The sequence below is a fragment of the Schistocerca serialis genome, chromosome 9, assembly GCF_023864345.2.
Source record: "Schistocerca serialis cubense isolate TAMUIC-IGC-003099 chromosome 9, iqSchSeri2.2, whole genome shotgun sequence".
Lineage (NCBI taxonomy): Eukaryota > Metazoa > Arthropoda > Insecta > Orthoptera > Acrididae > Schistocerca > Schistocerca serialis.
The window spans coordinates 15,449,285-15,465,302 of NC_064646.1; positions in this window are offsets into that span (position 1 = coordinate 15,449,285).

Below are 16,018 nucleotides of genomic sequence, written 5' to 3' on the forward strand. Positions count from 1 at the left end.
TACCTTTCACAAATCACTTACCTCACAAAAATCTTCGTTACTCGAACTACTGCAATACAGCGAGCGCTGCTACTGCCAGCTAAATAAAAGATTCAAACTACTGAAGGCACTAACTACTGATAGGCATAGTTAGCAAATGAAAGATTTTGATAGAGAACAAACAATGTATTTACCTTAATAGTGTTCAAAAGTCACAATATATAAAGCAGTTCATGACATCCATTCTTACAAATGTACTGTTTCTGATGGACACACGCTCTCAAAAATCCGCCATCTCACTTCCCCACATCCACCACTGCTGGCGGCTCACCTCCAACTGCGCAACGCTACGCGCTGTTAATAGCCAACATCCCAACACTACAATAGCGAATATTGCAACAATGCCGACCAGCCTCAGACTGCACACAGCACAGTCAGTGATTTTCATACAGAGCGCTACGTGGCGTTACCAATATAAAAACCTAAACAGGCTACTTGCAACATTAATGTGATCACCGAAGTCAACGTGCAGTAACCACCCACAGACGGCGGGGTTGCAGCACTTGCAATCGAGGGTATATAAAGCGTGTCGGTGGGACGGAGAAAACAGTGCAGTCGTTTTCGTAATGCGGAAACGTAGCGATTTATTTGACGTCCAAAACGGCGTGACCACTGGCTTTCGGGCCAGGGGTGGAAGCATTTCCGAAACGGCTAAGTTTGTAAACTGTTCAACTGTCGCTGTAGTTAAAGTACGCCGTGCGTGGCGAAATGGCGCTATCCAAAAGTGGCGCCCGTACTGTGGTGCTCTAGGGGCCACAGGTGAGAGAGGCAAACGACGGCTGCAGGGATGTGCGCTGGCGAATGGATGTGCAACTGTCCTCCCAAAAGGGATATCAGCAGTGTCTCCTCAACGAGCGTTCAGCGAACGTTGCTGCGTGTGTCAGGCCTCTTCAGCAGGCGCCCGTTTCGTGTACCCATGCTGACTGCTACTGATCGGCGACGAAGGCTGGAATTTGCACGCAGGTACCGCAAGTGTACATCCACTGAGACGCGGCAGGTGGCCTTTCCGGTGAATCATCATTGTGTTCTACATCTACATCTACATCTACATCCATACTCCGCAAGCCGCCTAACGGTGTTTGGCCGAGGGTACCTTGAGTACCTCTATCGGGTCTCCCTTCTATTCCAGTCTCGTATTCTTCGTCGAAAGAAGGATTGTCGGTATCCCTCTGTGTGGGCTCTAATCTCTCTGATTTTATCCTCACGGTCTCTTCGCGAGATATACGTTGGAGGGAGCAATATACTGCTTGACTCTTCGGTGAAGGTATGTTCTCGAAACTTCAACAAAAGCCCGTACCGAGCTACTGAGCGTCTCTCCTGCAGAGTCTTCCAATGGATTTTTATCTATCATCTCCGTAACGCTTTCGCGATTACTAAATGATCCTGTAACGAAGCGCGCTGCTCTCCGTTGGATCTTCTCTATCTCTTCTATCAACCCTATCTGGTACGGATCCCACACTGGTGAGCAATATTCAAGCAGTGGGCGAACAAGCGTACTGTAACCTAATTCCTTTGTTTTCGGATTGCATTGTCTTAGGATTCTTCCAACGAATCTCAGTCTGGCATCTGCTTTACCGACGATCAACTTTATATGATCATTCCATTTTAAATCACTCCTAATGCCTACTGCCAGATAATTTATGGAATTAACTGCTTCCAGTTGCTGACCTGCTATATTGTAGCTAAATGGTAAAGGATCTTTCTTTCTGTGTATTCGCAGCACATTACACTTGTCTACATTGAGATTCAATTGCCATTTCCTGCACCATGCGTCAATTCGTTGCAGATCTTCCTGCATTTCAGTACAATTTTCCATTGTTACAACCTCTCGATATACCACAGCATCATCCGCAGAACTTCCGATGTTATCCACAAGGTCATTTATGTACATTCTAAATAAAAACGGTCCTACGACACTACCCTGCGGCAACCCGAAATCACTCTCACTTCGGAAGACTTCTCTCCATTGAGAATGACATGCTGCGTTCTGTTATCTACGAACTCTTCAATCCAATCACACAATTGGTCTGATAGTCCATATGCTCTTAGTTTGTTCCAACGGACAGATGGCCTTTGGCTTGTGCACCGTGAAACGTCTGATACAAACACCCCGCAACAATCTTCGGAAGGGTCTATCAGGGATGGCATTCCCTGGATGATTTCGATAGTCTGGAAGGCACAATGGATAAACACAAGTATGCATCATTCCTTGGGGACCATGCCCACCCCTACACGCCGTTTCTTTTTCCTCAGTGTGATTGTATCTACCAGCAGGAGGATGCAACTTGTCACACACGTGCAACTGTACAGGTGTGGTTAGAAGAGCACTAGGACGAGTTTGCCGTTCTCTCCTGACCACCAGACTAGCATAAGTTAAACCCAGTCGAAAATTTGTGACACCACATCGATCAGGCTGCTTGCTCAATGGATCCTCAACCGAGAAACTTAGCGAGGCTGGTCACAGTACTGCAGTCGGCATGGCTTAAAAATGGCTCTGAGCACTATGGGACATAACACCTGTGGTCATCAGTCCCCTAGAACTTAGAACTACTTAAACCTAACTAACCTAAGGACATCACACACATCCATGCCCGAGGCAGGATTCGAACCTGCGACCGTAGCGGTCGCGCGGTTTCAGACTGTAGCGCCTAGAACCGCTCGGCCACACCGCCCGGCGCAGTCGGCATCCCTGTCGGAACCTTCCAGGGCATCACTGACTCTCTTTCTGCACGTTTCGTATCGGTCTGCTCAGCAAAAGGTGGTTATTCAGGCTTCTGATAAGTGGTGACAGTAATGTGATGGGAAAGTGTATTCTTGCAAAGGAAATAAGAAGATTTATTTATTTGTTTACACGTCTAGTTCCGTAGGACCAAACTGAGGAGCAGAGCTCCAAGGTCATGGAACGAGTCAGTACATGAAATTACAACACAAAAGTAATAACAGATAAAAATAACATGTTTATGAACCCAAAAAAGTTAGGCTATAAGTTTAAGTAAACGCAATCAACAATATAATATAAGAATCAGCTTAATTTTTCAAGGAACTCCTCAACAGAACAGAAGGAGCGACCCATGAGGAAAGTCTTCAGTTTCGATTTGAAAACGCGTGGATTACTCCTAACATTTTTTAATTCTTGTCGTAGCTTATTGAAAATGGACGCAGCAGTATACTGCACTCCTTTCTGCAGAAGAGTTAAGGAAGGGCCATCAAAATGCACATTGGATTTCTGCCGAGTATTAACTAAGTGAAAGCACGTAATTGTTGGGAATAAGCTGATGCAGAAGAGTTAAGGAAGTGCCATCAAAATGCACGTTGGATTTCTGCCTAGTATTAACTAAGTGAAAGCAGCTAATTGTTGGGAATAAGCTGATATTTTTAACAAGAAATGACAGTAGAGTATATATACCGGGTGATCAAAAAGTCAGTATAAATTTGAAAACTTAATAAACCACGGAATAATGTAGATAGAGAGGCAAAAATTGACACACATGCTTGGAATGACATGACCCAAAAAAAAAAAAAAAAAAAAAAAAACAAAGACGCGTGAAAGATCTCTTGCCCGCGTCGTTTGGTGATGATCGTGTCCTCAGCCGCCACTTTCGTCATGCTTGCCCTCCCAGGTCCCCAGACCTCAATCCGTGCGATTATTGGCTTTGGGGTTACCTGAAGTCGCAAGTGTATCGTGATCGACCGACATCTCTAGGGATGCTGAGAGAACAACATCCGACGCCAATACCTCACCGTAACTCCGGACATGCTTTACAGTGCTGTTCACAACATTATTCCTCGACTACAGCTATTGTTGAGGAATGATGGTGGACATATTGAGCATTTCCCGAGAAGAACATTATCTTTGCTTTGTCTTACTTTGTTATGCTAATTATTGCTATTCTGATCAGATGAAGCGCTATCTGTCGGACATTTTTTGAACTTTTGTATTTTTTTGGTTCTAATAAGACCCCATGTCATTCCAAGCATGTGATTTATTCAGTTTTCAAATTTATACTGACTTTTTGATCACCCGGTATATATCTGTTTGACCTATGGCAGCGCCATCTAGCGGGCCAGCTATAGCGCCATCTGGTTTCTCCCTTCAAGCTAGACGAGTTTCGTTCTTTGTAGTTTTTTCGTTTGATGCTTATTTCGTGAGATATTTGGCCCGGTCACTATCAATGAACTACCCTGTATATATATTGTGATCGCTTCTCAGTTTTGGTTATTGATAAATTGATACCAGTGTCTGAGTTTAATGTGTACAGCACCGAAGATGATCACTATGTGATCGAAAATCGATTCTGCTATTAATAAAACATCAATAATACGACCAACGCTGACCTTCCTTTTAATTTCCCAAAGTACCGCGTGGTACTTTCATTTACATCTTCTTGCCCACTTACTGCTCTATTCTTTTACTTCTTTCAGTTCTTCACGTAGATTCGTTCAGAGCGAATTTAAATTCTCTCGAACTCGGCAGAAACTGCCGCGAATTGCGCAATGCCACATTCACAGTGTACAATATATGGCATAATATATCTCTTCGTTGTTCTCTTGGCACTTCTAAGTACGTGCAGCGTTCAGTAAGTAATGCAATACATTTTTTCTGAGAGCACGTTGGTTTCATTTGCCACTCTTTTGGCTACAAAATCCTGTTTTTCAACATAATTTCTGTTCAATGCGACGGCCTTACGCAACCTTACTAGGATGGCCTGTGTTCTCGCATGGTACCACTCTAACGGTCGACGTCGGACCCAACGCCTTGTACCATCAATAATCTCCCCATCATCCATCCAATGCCTCTCGCGGAGTGCATCCTTCATTGGACCAAAGTCGGAAGAAGCGACATCGGGACAGTATCGTTGATGAGTAAGAACAGTCCAATGAAGTTCTGTGAGCTCTTCTCGGATGCACAGACTTGGAAGAGGCCTTGAATTGTCACTGAGAAGATCGTTTCCATTTTTATGGCGGCAAACACACTGAAGTACCAACGTTGCAGGAGTCACAACTTATTGCGATGACAGACGCTTTGCCCAACGACTCACCGTGCATTTTTTCACTGCCAAGTCTCCGTACACATTCTGAAAGCGATTATGAATATCTGCGGTTCTCTGGTTTTCCGCCAAAAGAAACTCAATGGCAGCTCTCTGTTTTGGACGCCATTTTGAAGAGTACGTATAGAGCCACCACTTATCAGAACTTCATGAAACCATAGGGGCTGAAGCGAGAGTACTCCACGATATCCCACAGCAAATTACGGATTTTTTCCAAGTCAAAACTGGTCGAGAAAAAGAATGTTGCATTGGTTACTGTGTAACCTCCCCCCTCACTTATCGACCTTAATGACAGTGAAAAATTAAACCGCGTGTACCTAATGGAAATTTGGAAAAAGCAATCGTCACCGAAGTTAATCTATCGGTAAAGAGGGAGGAAAGGGTTACATCTAAATGAAAGGAAAAATGCAAATGAAACTGGTGGAAATTAATTTTGAAAAGGGGTAAAGTTAATAAAGAAAGTAAATGTGCGGCCGTTACGTTAACAATTAACTAGCGGTAATTAGATATTTGAGATTTGGGGGAAATCACGGTCGCCAGTCCTAAGGACAATTACTATAGTAACTGAAAAAGAAAGGTTATTACACATATAATTAACACTAGAAGCGTGGCAACTGAAGGTTGACACGTGTAGTGTGAAAACTGAAAGTTTGTCAGAAGTAATAAATTTCGCTACACTCTGACTTAATTTAGCAAAAGAATTAATAAAACCGGAAAATCGAAAGTTAATTTAGTGACTGAAGTTAATAGTGAGCTTTCTTTCTGAAGCACATCGAAATCCAGTAAAATACGGTTAGTCTTGGACTACCTCAACAATCATTTCAAAAGCAACTTGACTCTACGCAATTTAGAAACAAGAGATTTTACTTTGAACTTGAATTAAATGATTCTGAACTATTAACAATAGTAAAATTTAGTACGTACCAAGCTGAACTGCAGTCACAGGTAAGCTAAAATATGCTAACAAAACTCGCACTCTAAATTTGTGCTCGTGTAACCTAAATATTGTAGCCAGCTACTGAACTTTGAAATTAAAGCAGTGAAATCTAATTATATTATTTTAATGCTGGCGTTTGAATTTCAACGACACTCGGGTTCATTTCGGAAAAGGAAGGGACCCTGCTTGGCAATGCAATTGGGACAATGAGCAACAAAGGTTCATGCTAAGTTGCTGTAATTTTGCGAGGCAAATGGAACAATTTGAAAAGCTGAGGTCTGCCATACAGTTCTGAAACTTTACGTGCTTTTAGTCTTCCTTGTTGGTTGATTGAAGGTTTGAAGCCGTCGATCGAGGAGGTGGCGACAGTCACTCATTGTCGGCCGTCGCTGTTGCAGAAGCTGGATGTTGGCGCGCCTTCTTCTCGACACGGTCACCAGGCGAAATGGGCTCTTGATGTGCGCCAGCTAATGCTTCCCGTCCGCGACACCATGTCAGAAACTATCATCGCGAGTCGAGCGCAATTACATGCTGCCAAACCCCGAAAGCGCGGCAACTCGCGGGAGCGTCACACAACACCTGCTCCACTCGCTACTCCCGCCAGACTCCCCCCGTTCTGCCCGCGCTCCACGCGGCAGAGTTAACACCACCAAAGATCCTACACACTTTGATTCTTCACACGACCTATCGATGTAATCGTTCGATAGCAGTTTTCCCTAGGCAAGACCCAGCGCAAAAATACAAATAATATTTACGAAACAAACCAATTATACATCGACATAAATGCATAAATATATATATACAAATAGTAAAACAATTACAATATGTGAAGACACAGAAATATCATATATTCAGGTAGCAAAATTAAGGAAAACAAATTATAGTACAATAGATGGAAATAGGAGGATATGCATTTCCGGCGTTACAACTGGACGCCCTTCGTACCATCTATTTCAGCCCATGTTTTGCCGATTGCACACATATTTGCGCATCCTGTGGTTATGGTATGTTTGAGTAAAGGTTTTTCTTGAGCTGTAAACACCACACCGCCTTCTAGCTCTCGTAGTGTATTAGATTATATCAGATGTACTTCCGATCCATAGTGATGAGATCTTCTGGAATATGGAACATGTCAGAAAACAAGACTACACAATAAATATTTACATTGTGAGTATTGTAGCAACGCATCATTAAATACAAAAAAAAGTACAGCATTTATTTACAACGATCCAGTTACTGCACAAAGTTTGTACAGAAGTCAGTATTCACATTATGTGAAATTTTTAACAACATGCATGCATCAGCTGGTTCTACTAAGAAATTCATTAGTGGAGTAGAAGGAGTTGGTCACTAAAAATGCTTTAGACTCTTTTCAAAGTAAACTTCATTATCAGCTAAACTTTTTATGGCTGCTGGCATGTTACTGAAAATGTGCATTGCTCAAAAGTGGTCACCTTTCTGAACCAAAGCAAGCGACTTTAAATCTTTATGAAAGTAACTTTTATTTGTAGAACTTATTCCAGCAACTGATCTGTTGGTCTAAGGAAAGATATATTTTTAATGACAAATTACATTGAGGAATAAATATATTGGCATCAGCTGAAGACTGGCGTTGGAGAGAGCGTTTTTTTGTGTATACGATTGATCAATTATGTATAATTTTCATATTTATCAGTGTAAATATGATGAAGATAAGTTTCTTCACATGTACCTCTTTTGATAAATCTGTAGTTTTTTGTTTCTGAAATAAACAGAAAAGAGTATCATAATTTAAAGTACTTCGTGTCTTGTGTGTGTATTTCATATACTGGTTAACAAACATAGTTTGTTGCTTTCTGTAGTGTTTTTCATAATACTTTATTAATTTTAACGAAGCTCTTGCATAAATTTCAGACTCATTTTAGTATCAGAAAGATTAAATGTTTTTCTTGACAGAGAAAGAGACTACTGTACCACTTTCCGTGTGTAGAAAATACTAACAAACCATGAAATTGCTGCAGCTTTCCTCGGAGATTTGTCACTTGTTAATGATGTTACAGGGGTTGAGGACGACGAAGAAGATGATACTGATGCAAGTGATGCGAAGAATTCTTCTACTTTAGGTTCTGACTCGATTTATGATAAAGATTTAGGTTTTGATGCAGTTTATGAAAGAAATTTTGTAGAATGTGCATTACTGGAACTGGAAATCAATTTACCTGAAACTGTAGAGAATTCCGAAAAATAAGAGATAAATGGTTGCTTGCATTAATACTCTGGCGAAAGTAGAAAGCTGCCTGACAGAAGTTGGAGGAAACAACCAATTGATACCCTACCCATAGTAGCCCTGATGGCAAGTAGTTTTATGAGAGTTCATGTTTCCAAGATATTACTTCTGGGGATAATTCTAATTCAGTAGTTTTCTTTTAGGATCTTTTAGGATCCAATGAAGGCAATTGGGAGTCTGTGAAACAGCTGCAGATGTGATGTTGGTCTGCTTGGGCCATCCTTAAAGCATACAGAGTACCAGCGTAACCTGTATGCAAATCAGAAAAGCAAAATTCTGGACATCAAAAAAGGAGAGTTGAAATCTTTCATAGGAATAATATTTTTCATGGGGTTTCGTAAACTTCCATCAAGATAGAACAATTGGTTATCATGTGGCGTCCTTGGTGTTCAGTTAGTAAGAAACACAATTACTCGTGACGGGTTTGATGCAGTACTCTGTAATTTACATTTGAATGATAGCTCCTACAGTTTTATCAAATAACACACACAAAGCCTACAAAATGCGCTCCTTTATTTCTTTTGCAAATAATTATTTCCCAACCGTCTACGAGGGAAGAGAAGCATGAGTTTAGATGAGTCAATCGTTTTGTTCAGAGAGAGAAATTCGACGAAGTAATACAACCCAATGAAGGCAGTGAAACACGGCTAGAAACTGTGGTGTGTTGCAGACCAGAAAAGCTGCATTATTATCTTTGAAATTTACCGAGGAAAAAATGAAGCCCTGGAGAGAGAGTCAGAGAATTATGCATTAAGAGGAAGGGTAGTTTTAGGGGTATCAAAGAAGTTTTGAGGTAAAAACAGGAGACTGTACTTTGATAACTTTTTTATTTCCATTGTACGTGATTGACAGGCTAAAATTAGAGAAAATATTTGACTTAGGGTATAATGAGGATTAATAGGAAAGGATTCCCATCGGGCCTTTCACTTTCTAAGGAAATGAGAAGAGATGACTTTGGTTATTGGAAGTCATCCTCTGGAATTGGGGATTATTTGGAGAAAGACAACAAAAATGTGTCAGACTTACAGTTACCACGGAACACAGCTAATTTTTGTGCGCAGAAAGCAGACGGATGGCACGAAAATTAACATAGTGCCCATATTAAGTAATGGGCTACAATTATAATATTGGAGATATGGAACATGCCGAAAAACGTATATCTGCGTATGGGGTGGGAAGAAGATCCAAAAAGCTGTAGCATCGCCCTTTCGCCTTATGCACTGTACAGTGAGCTACGAGAAAGATTCTTCTGCTGAAGCTTATGAGAAATGTTGCTCAACGACTGATGGTTCAGACAAATGCAAAGCATTTCAGTCCTAGAGCTGCAAGTTCTGACAGAAAACAATAAATGCAACAAAAGCAAGAAATTAGAATACTCATTCCCAAAGGATGCAACACTAGGAAATAAAATTGTCCACTTTTTCACTTTTACAACAAAGAGGGGAAGATGTTAGGTACGTAGTAAAAGAAAGGTTCAGTCAAGACCATGTCAAAATGTTCATTTTGTCGAGTATGTCTATGTTGCAATGAAAACAAAAATTGTTTTGCTGCATTCCAATTCCTAATGTTCTCTAATTTGTAGAATTCGTGCATTCTAATGTATTTTGTTCTGTTAACTACAATATGTACTGTACTGGGAAAAGTAGGTGAGTGAGCCACTGGAGTGCCAGACGGTACTCTCGAAAGTACAAACTTAGTAAGAAAAAAGTTCAAAAATATTCACTGTTATTTTTTTACTATTTACTGCTGTGCTCGATAAAAATTCTGTTTTTGGTAGTTCAGGCAACAAAGGGATGTTGAGTTCAATGTTCTTAATGCTCCGCTATCTTCTTCAACATATTGCGCAGACCGTCAATACCTATCTTAGACTAAAAATGTTACTGCACGATACTTTGTGTTGCGCAATAAATATTAAGCGTGTGGGTGCCTCTTTAGACAGCGGTCTGTTGACGTCACGACTCGACTTTTGTGAGGATACTTACAAGCAGTTCGGCTTCCTGGACTTGTCCAAGTACGAAACTGCTCTCTGTGTCTATATATCCTCTGATCATGTCTCCAACATCGGGGGACGAAACAAGAGGCACAGAAAAATTCGTTAAGGACGGCAATACCTGAAAGCCTGCATTGTATCTATATCTACACGAATACTCTGCAATTCATAATTAAATGCTTCACAGATAGTTCATCGAACCAAATTAAAGCTATCTTTCCTGCTCCACTCTCGAATAGCGCGCGGAAGAAACGAACACAGAACTTTCCGCGCGAATTATGAGTTCTCTTATTTTATTATGATCATTTCTACCCATATAAGTTGGCCACAGTAAAATATTTTCACACTCTGAAGAGAAAGTTGGTGACTGTAATTTCATGAGAAGATCCCAGGGCAATGAAAAACACCTTTGTCTAAATGATTGCCACCCCAATTCGTGGCATTCTCTCGCCTGTTTCGCAATAACACAAAACGAGCCGTCGAACTCTTTCGATGTCCTTCGTCTGTCCTATCTGATGAGGATCCCACACTGCACAGCAATACTTCAGAAGAGGGCGGACAAGCGTAATGTAGTCAGTCTGTTTAGCAGACCTCTTACATTTTCTCAGTCTTCTGCCAATAAATAGCAGTCTTTGGTTTGCTTTCCCCACAACTTCATCTGTGTGATCGTTCCAAGTTAAGATATTCGTAATTGTAATTCCTAAGTTTTTACTTGAATTTACAGCCTTTAGATTTGTGTGATTTATCGTGTAGCCGAAATTCAGCGGATTCTTATCATTACTTGTTTAGATGACTTCACATATGTCATTATTTAGAGACAATGGCCACTTTTCTCACGATTTTGCAATTGGTTTTGATGACCTGATGTTTACAAGACCTTAAATGACAGAATCATTTGCAAACAATGAAAGAGAGCTATTCAGATTGTCTCCTAAATCTAGTACGCAGAGCAGGATCAGCAGAAGGCCTATGAAAATTCCATGGGAAACGCTAGATATTACTTTTATTTTGTTCCTTGATTTTCCGTCAACTATTACGAACTGTGACTATTCTGACAGAAAATCACTAATCCAGACGCACAAGTGAAACGGCAGTCCATTGGTGCGCAGTTTGATAACAAGTCGCTTCCCAAGAACGGTATCAAAACTCTTCAGGTAATTTTAAAAATGAGGAAATCAGTTTGACATAGCCTGTCGATAGTTCGTAAGAATAAAGAGCTAGTTGTGTTTCACGAGAACAATATTTCCTGAATCAGTGTTGGTTTGTTTGTCAATAAATCGTTTTGTTCGAGATAATTCGTAATGTTCATACACGGTACACCGAGGTGACAAAATAATGGGGTACCTCCTAATATCGTATCGCACCTCCTTTTGGACGGAGTATAGCAGCAACTCGACGCGGCATGGACTCAACAAGTCTTTGGAAGTTACCTTCAGAAATATTGAGTTGTGCTGCCTCTATAGCCGCGCAGAATTGCGCACATATTGCCGGTGCAGGATTTTGTGCACTAACAGACCTCTCGACTACGCCCCTTAATTGTTCGATGGGATTCATGTCGGGCCATCTGGGTGGCCAAATCATTCATTCGAATTGTCCAAAAAGTTTATCAAACAAATCGTGAACAATTGTGGCCCAGTGACATGGTGCATTATCATCCACTAAAACTCCATCGTTGAATGGCTGCAGATGATCTCCAAGTAGCTGAACATAACCATTTACAGCCAATGATGGGTTCAGTTGGACCAGAGGACCCTCTCCATGCCATGTAAACACAGCCCTCACCATTATGGAGCGTCCACCAGTTTTCACGGTAGCTTCTTGAAGACTTGGGTCCATGGCTTCGTGGGTTTTGCGCCACACTCGAACCTTACCATCAGCTTTTACCAACTGAAATCTGGTCTCATCTGACTTTCCAGTCGTCTAGAGTCAAACTGATATGGTCACGAGCCCAGGAGAACCGTTGCAAGTGATGTGCTGTTAGCAAAGGCACTCGTGTCATTTGTCTGCTGCCATAGCCCATTAACGCCAAATCTCGCCACACTGGCTGAACAGACGTGTTCGTCGTACGTAGCACATTGATTTCTGCGGTTATTTAAAGCAGTATTGCTTGGCTATTAATGGCAGCTTTATGCAAACGCCGCTGCTCTCGGTCGTTAACTGAAGGCCGTCGGCCATTGCGTTGTCTATGGTGAGAGGTAATGCCTGGAATATGGTACTCTCGGCACACTCTTGACACTGTGGTCCACGGAATATTGAATTCCCTAACGATTTCCGAAATGGAATGTTCCACGCTTCTAGCTGCAACTACACTACTGGCCATTAAAATTGCTACACCAAGAAGAAATGCAGATGATAAACGTCTACTCATTGGACAAATATATTATACTAGAATTGACATGTGATTACATTTTCACGCAATTTCGGTGCATACATCCTGAGAAATCAGTGCCCAGAGCAACCACCTCTGGCCACAATAAAGGCCTTGATACGCCCGGGCATTGAGTCAAACAGAGCTTGGATGGCCCTTGCAGCTTCGACACGATACCACAGTTCATCAAGAGCAGTGACTGGCGTATTGTGACGAGCCAGTTGCTCGGCCACCACTGACCAGACGTTTTCAGTTGGTGAAAGATCTGGAGAATGTGCTGGCCAGGGCAGCAGTCGAACATTTTTGTATCCAGAAAGGCCCGTACAGGACCAGCAAAATTCGGTCGTACATTATCCTGCTGAAATGTAGGGTTTCGCAGGAATCGAATTAAGGGTAGAGCCACGGGTCGTGACACATCTGAAATGTAACGTCAACTGTTCAAAGTGCCGTCAATGTGAACAAGAGGTGACCGAGACGTTTAACCAATGGCACCCCATACCATCACGCAGGGTGATACGCCAGTATGGCGATGACGAATACACGCTTCCAATGTGCGTTCACCTCGATGTCGCCAAACAGGGATCATGATGCTGTAAACACAACCTGGATTCATCCGAAAAAATGACGTTTTGCCATTCGTGCACCCAGGTTCGTCGTTCAGTACACCATCGCAGGCGCTCCTGTCTGTGATGCAGCGTCGAGGGTAACCGCAGCCATGGTCTCCGAGCTGATAGTCCATGCTTCTGCAAACATCATCGAACTGTTCGAGCAGATGGTTGTTGTCTTGCAAACGTCCCCATCTGTTGACTCAGGGACCGAGACGTGGCTGCACGATCCGTTACAGCCATGCGGATAAGATGCCTGTCATCTCGACTGCTACTGAAACGAGGCCGTTGAGATCCAGCACGGCGTTCCGTATTACCGTCCTGAACCCACCGATTCCATATTCTGCTAACAGTCATTGGATCTCGACCAAGGCGAGCAGCAATGTCTCGATACGATAAACCGCAATCGCGATAGGCTACAATCCGACCTTTATCGAAGTCGAAAACATGATGGTAAGCATTTCTCCCCCTTACACGAGGCGTCACAACGACGTTTCACGAGGCAACGCCGGTCAGCTGCTGTTTGTGTACCCAAAATCGGTTGGAAAAATTTCCTCATGTCAGCATGTTGTAGGTGTCGCCACCGGCGCCAACCTTGTGTGAATGCTCTGAAAAGCTAATCACTTGCATATCACAGCATCCTCTTACTGTCGGTTAAATTTCGCGTCTGTAGCACGTCATCTTCGTGGTGTAGCAATTTTAATGGCCAGTAGTGTACCAGTCCTATTTCAGCATTTGTTAATTCTCATCATGCGGAAATTATCACATCGGAAACCTAAACACATAATCAGCTGGATGCAAATGACAGATCCGTCAAGGCACTGTCCTTTTATACCTTGTGTACACGATACTTCGGCCATCTGCATATGTGGGTATCGCTATCCCACGGCTCTTGTCACTTCATTGTCTACGTTCAAAAATCCTAAAAAAATGGCTTTGAGCACTATGGGACTTAACTTCTGAGGTCATCAGTCCCCTAGAACTTAGAACTATTTAAACCTAACTAACCTAAGGACAGCACACACATCCATGCCCGAGGCAGGATTCGAACCTGCGCCCGTAGCGGTCGCATGGTCCATGACTGAGACATAACATGCTATGGCACGTACACGCATGCACTGAGGCACATGGAAACCATTTTCAACACATACTGTAACTGTGGTTACATGGTACAGCTCGTACTAAGACCGCAGTCTCTGCAATAAAGTATGACTGAATAAATGGGCTCTAGCATGGAAACCACGCGTTTCCTGACATAATCTCATTAGATCTTGTTTGTTCCGTATCCTCTCATCGATCAATCCCTAGCGTTTGTACACAGTGGAAAAAATCACGCTGTAAAGAGCAAGGAAACCGAGCAGAAATAAAAATATGATTGTTAAAAACACACAGTTCTTTAGCCAGCAAATGACCTACTTAATATACTCAATCCTCGGTCTCCTTTTACCAATTTTACCACCCCCACCCCCATACGTCTCTTCATTATAAAATTGAGTCTTAGCATGTGTGCAATCAACCGATCCCTTCTTTTAGTCAAAGTGTGCCATAAATTTATTTTCTCCCGAATTCTATTCAGTAACTCTTCATTTGTTATCTGATCTACCCACCTGATTTTGATATTCTTATGAAGCACCACGTTTCGAAAGCTTCTACTGTTTTTTGTCTGAACTGTTTAGCGTCTATGTTTCGCTTCCGTAGTAGGCAACAACCCAGACAAGTACCTTCGGTAAAGAACTCCGAGCACCTAAATTTATATTCGATGTTAACTAATTTCTCATTTTTGAGTCACTTTTCTTGCTATTGTCATTTTGCTTCAACCACGGTGAGGTATTTTGCCACTCATACGACAAAACTCATCCTCTAATTGTAATGTGTTGTTTCCTAATCTACACTATTGGCCGTTAAAATTGCTACACCAAGAAGAAATGCAGATGATAAACGGGTATTCATTGGACAAATATATTATACTAGAACTGACATGTGATTACATTTTCACGCAATTTGGGTGCATAGATCCTGAGTAATCAGTACCCAGAACTACCACCTCTGGACGTAATAACGGCCTTGAACGCCTGGGTGTTAAGTCAAACAGAGCTTGGATGACGTGTACAGGTACAGATGCCCATGCAGCTTCAACACGATACCACAGTTCATCAAGAGTAGTGACTGTACACACATCTATGCCCAAGGCAGGATTCGAACCTGCGACCGTAGCGTTACGCGGTTCTAGACTGTAGCGCCTAGAACTGCCAGTCCGGCCGGCTCCAAAATCCTATTGCAAATCGACGTTAGTGATATAGGTCTGTAATGCAGCTGATTACTCGTATTTACTTTCTCGGGTAATGGTGTGACTTGTCTTCGGCTACGGATCTTAATTTGTGTACCATAATTTCCAGAATGAAGTTGCAGTTGGCTCTTCAGGGAATCGCACAGCAGGTCGGGCGGCTCGTTCCTGCAGTGTGTGCAGACCTGCGGATGACCTCGGGACTCCTCTGGAAGGAGACCGCAGGTCGCAGGACACTGTCAGGGTCGCCAGTTGTCCGGCGGCCCTGCGCGTGCCTCGCCCACTGTCCAGCTGGGGACGGAGCCGCGCATCGGATTTCGCGAACGCGGCCATAAATCTGTCAGTCGATCGCTCCAGTCTGCCTGCCCGCCTCTCCTTCACCTTCCCCGCCCCCAAACTCATCAGACGATCCCCGCTCGAGTTTCCCCCCACCCTGGCTCGACCGGTCGCTGCGTCCAACGGCGGGAGCGCGCCAGTCCCG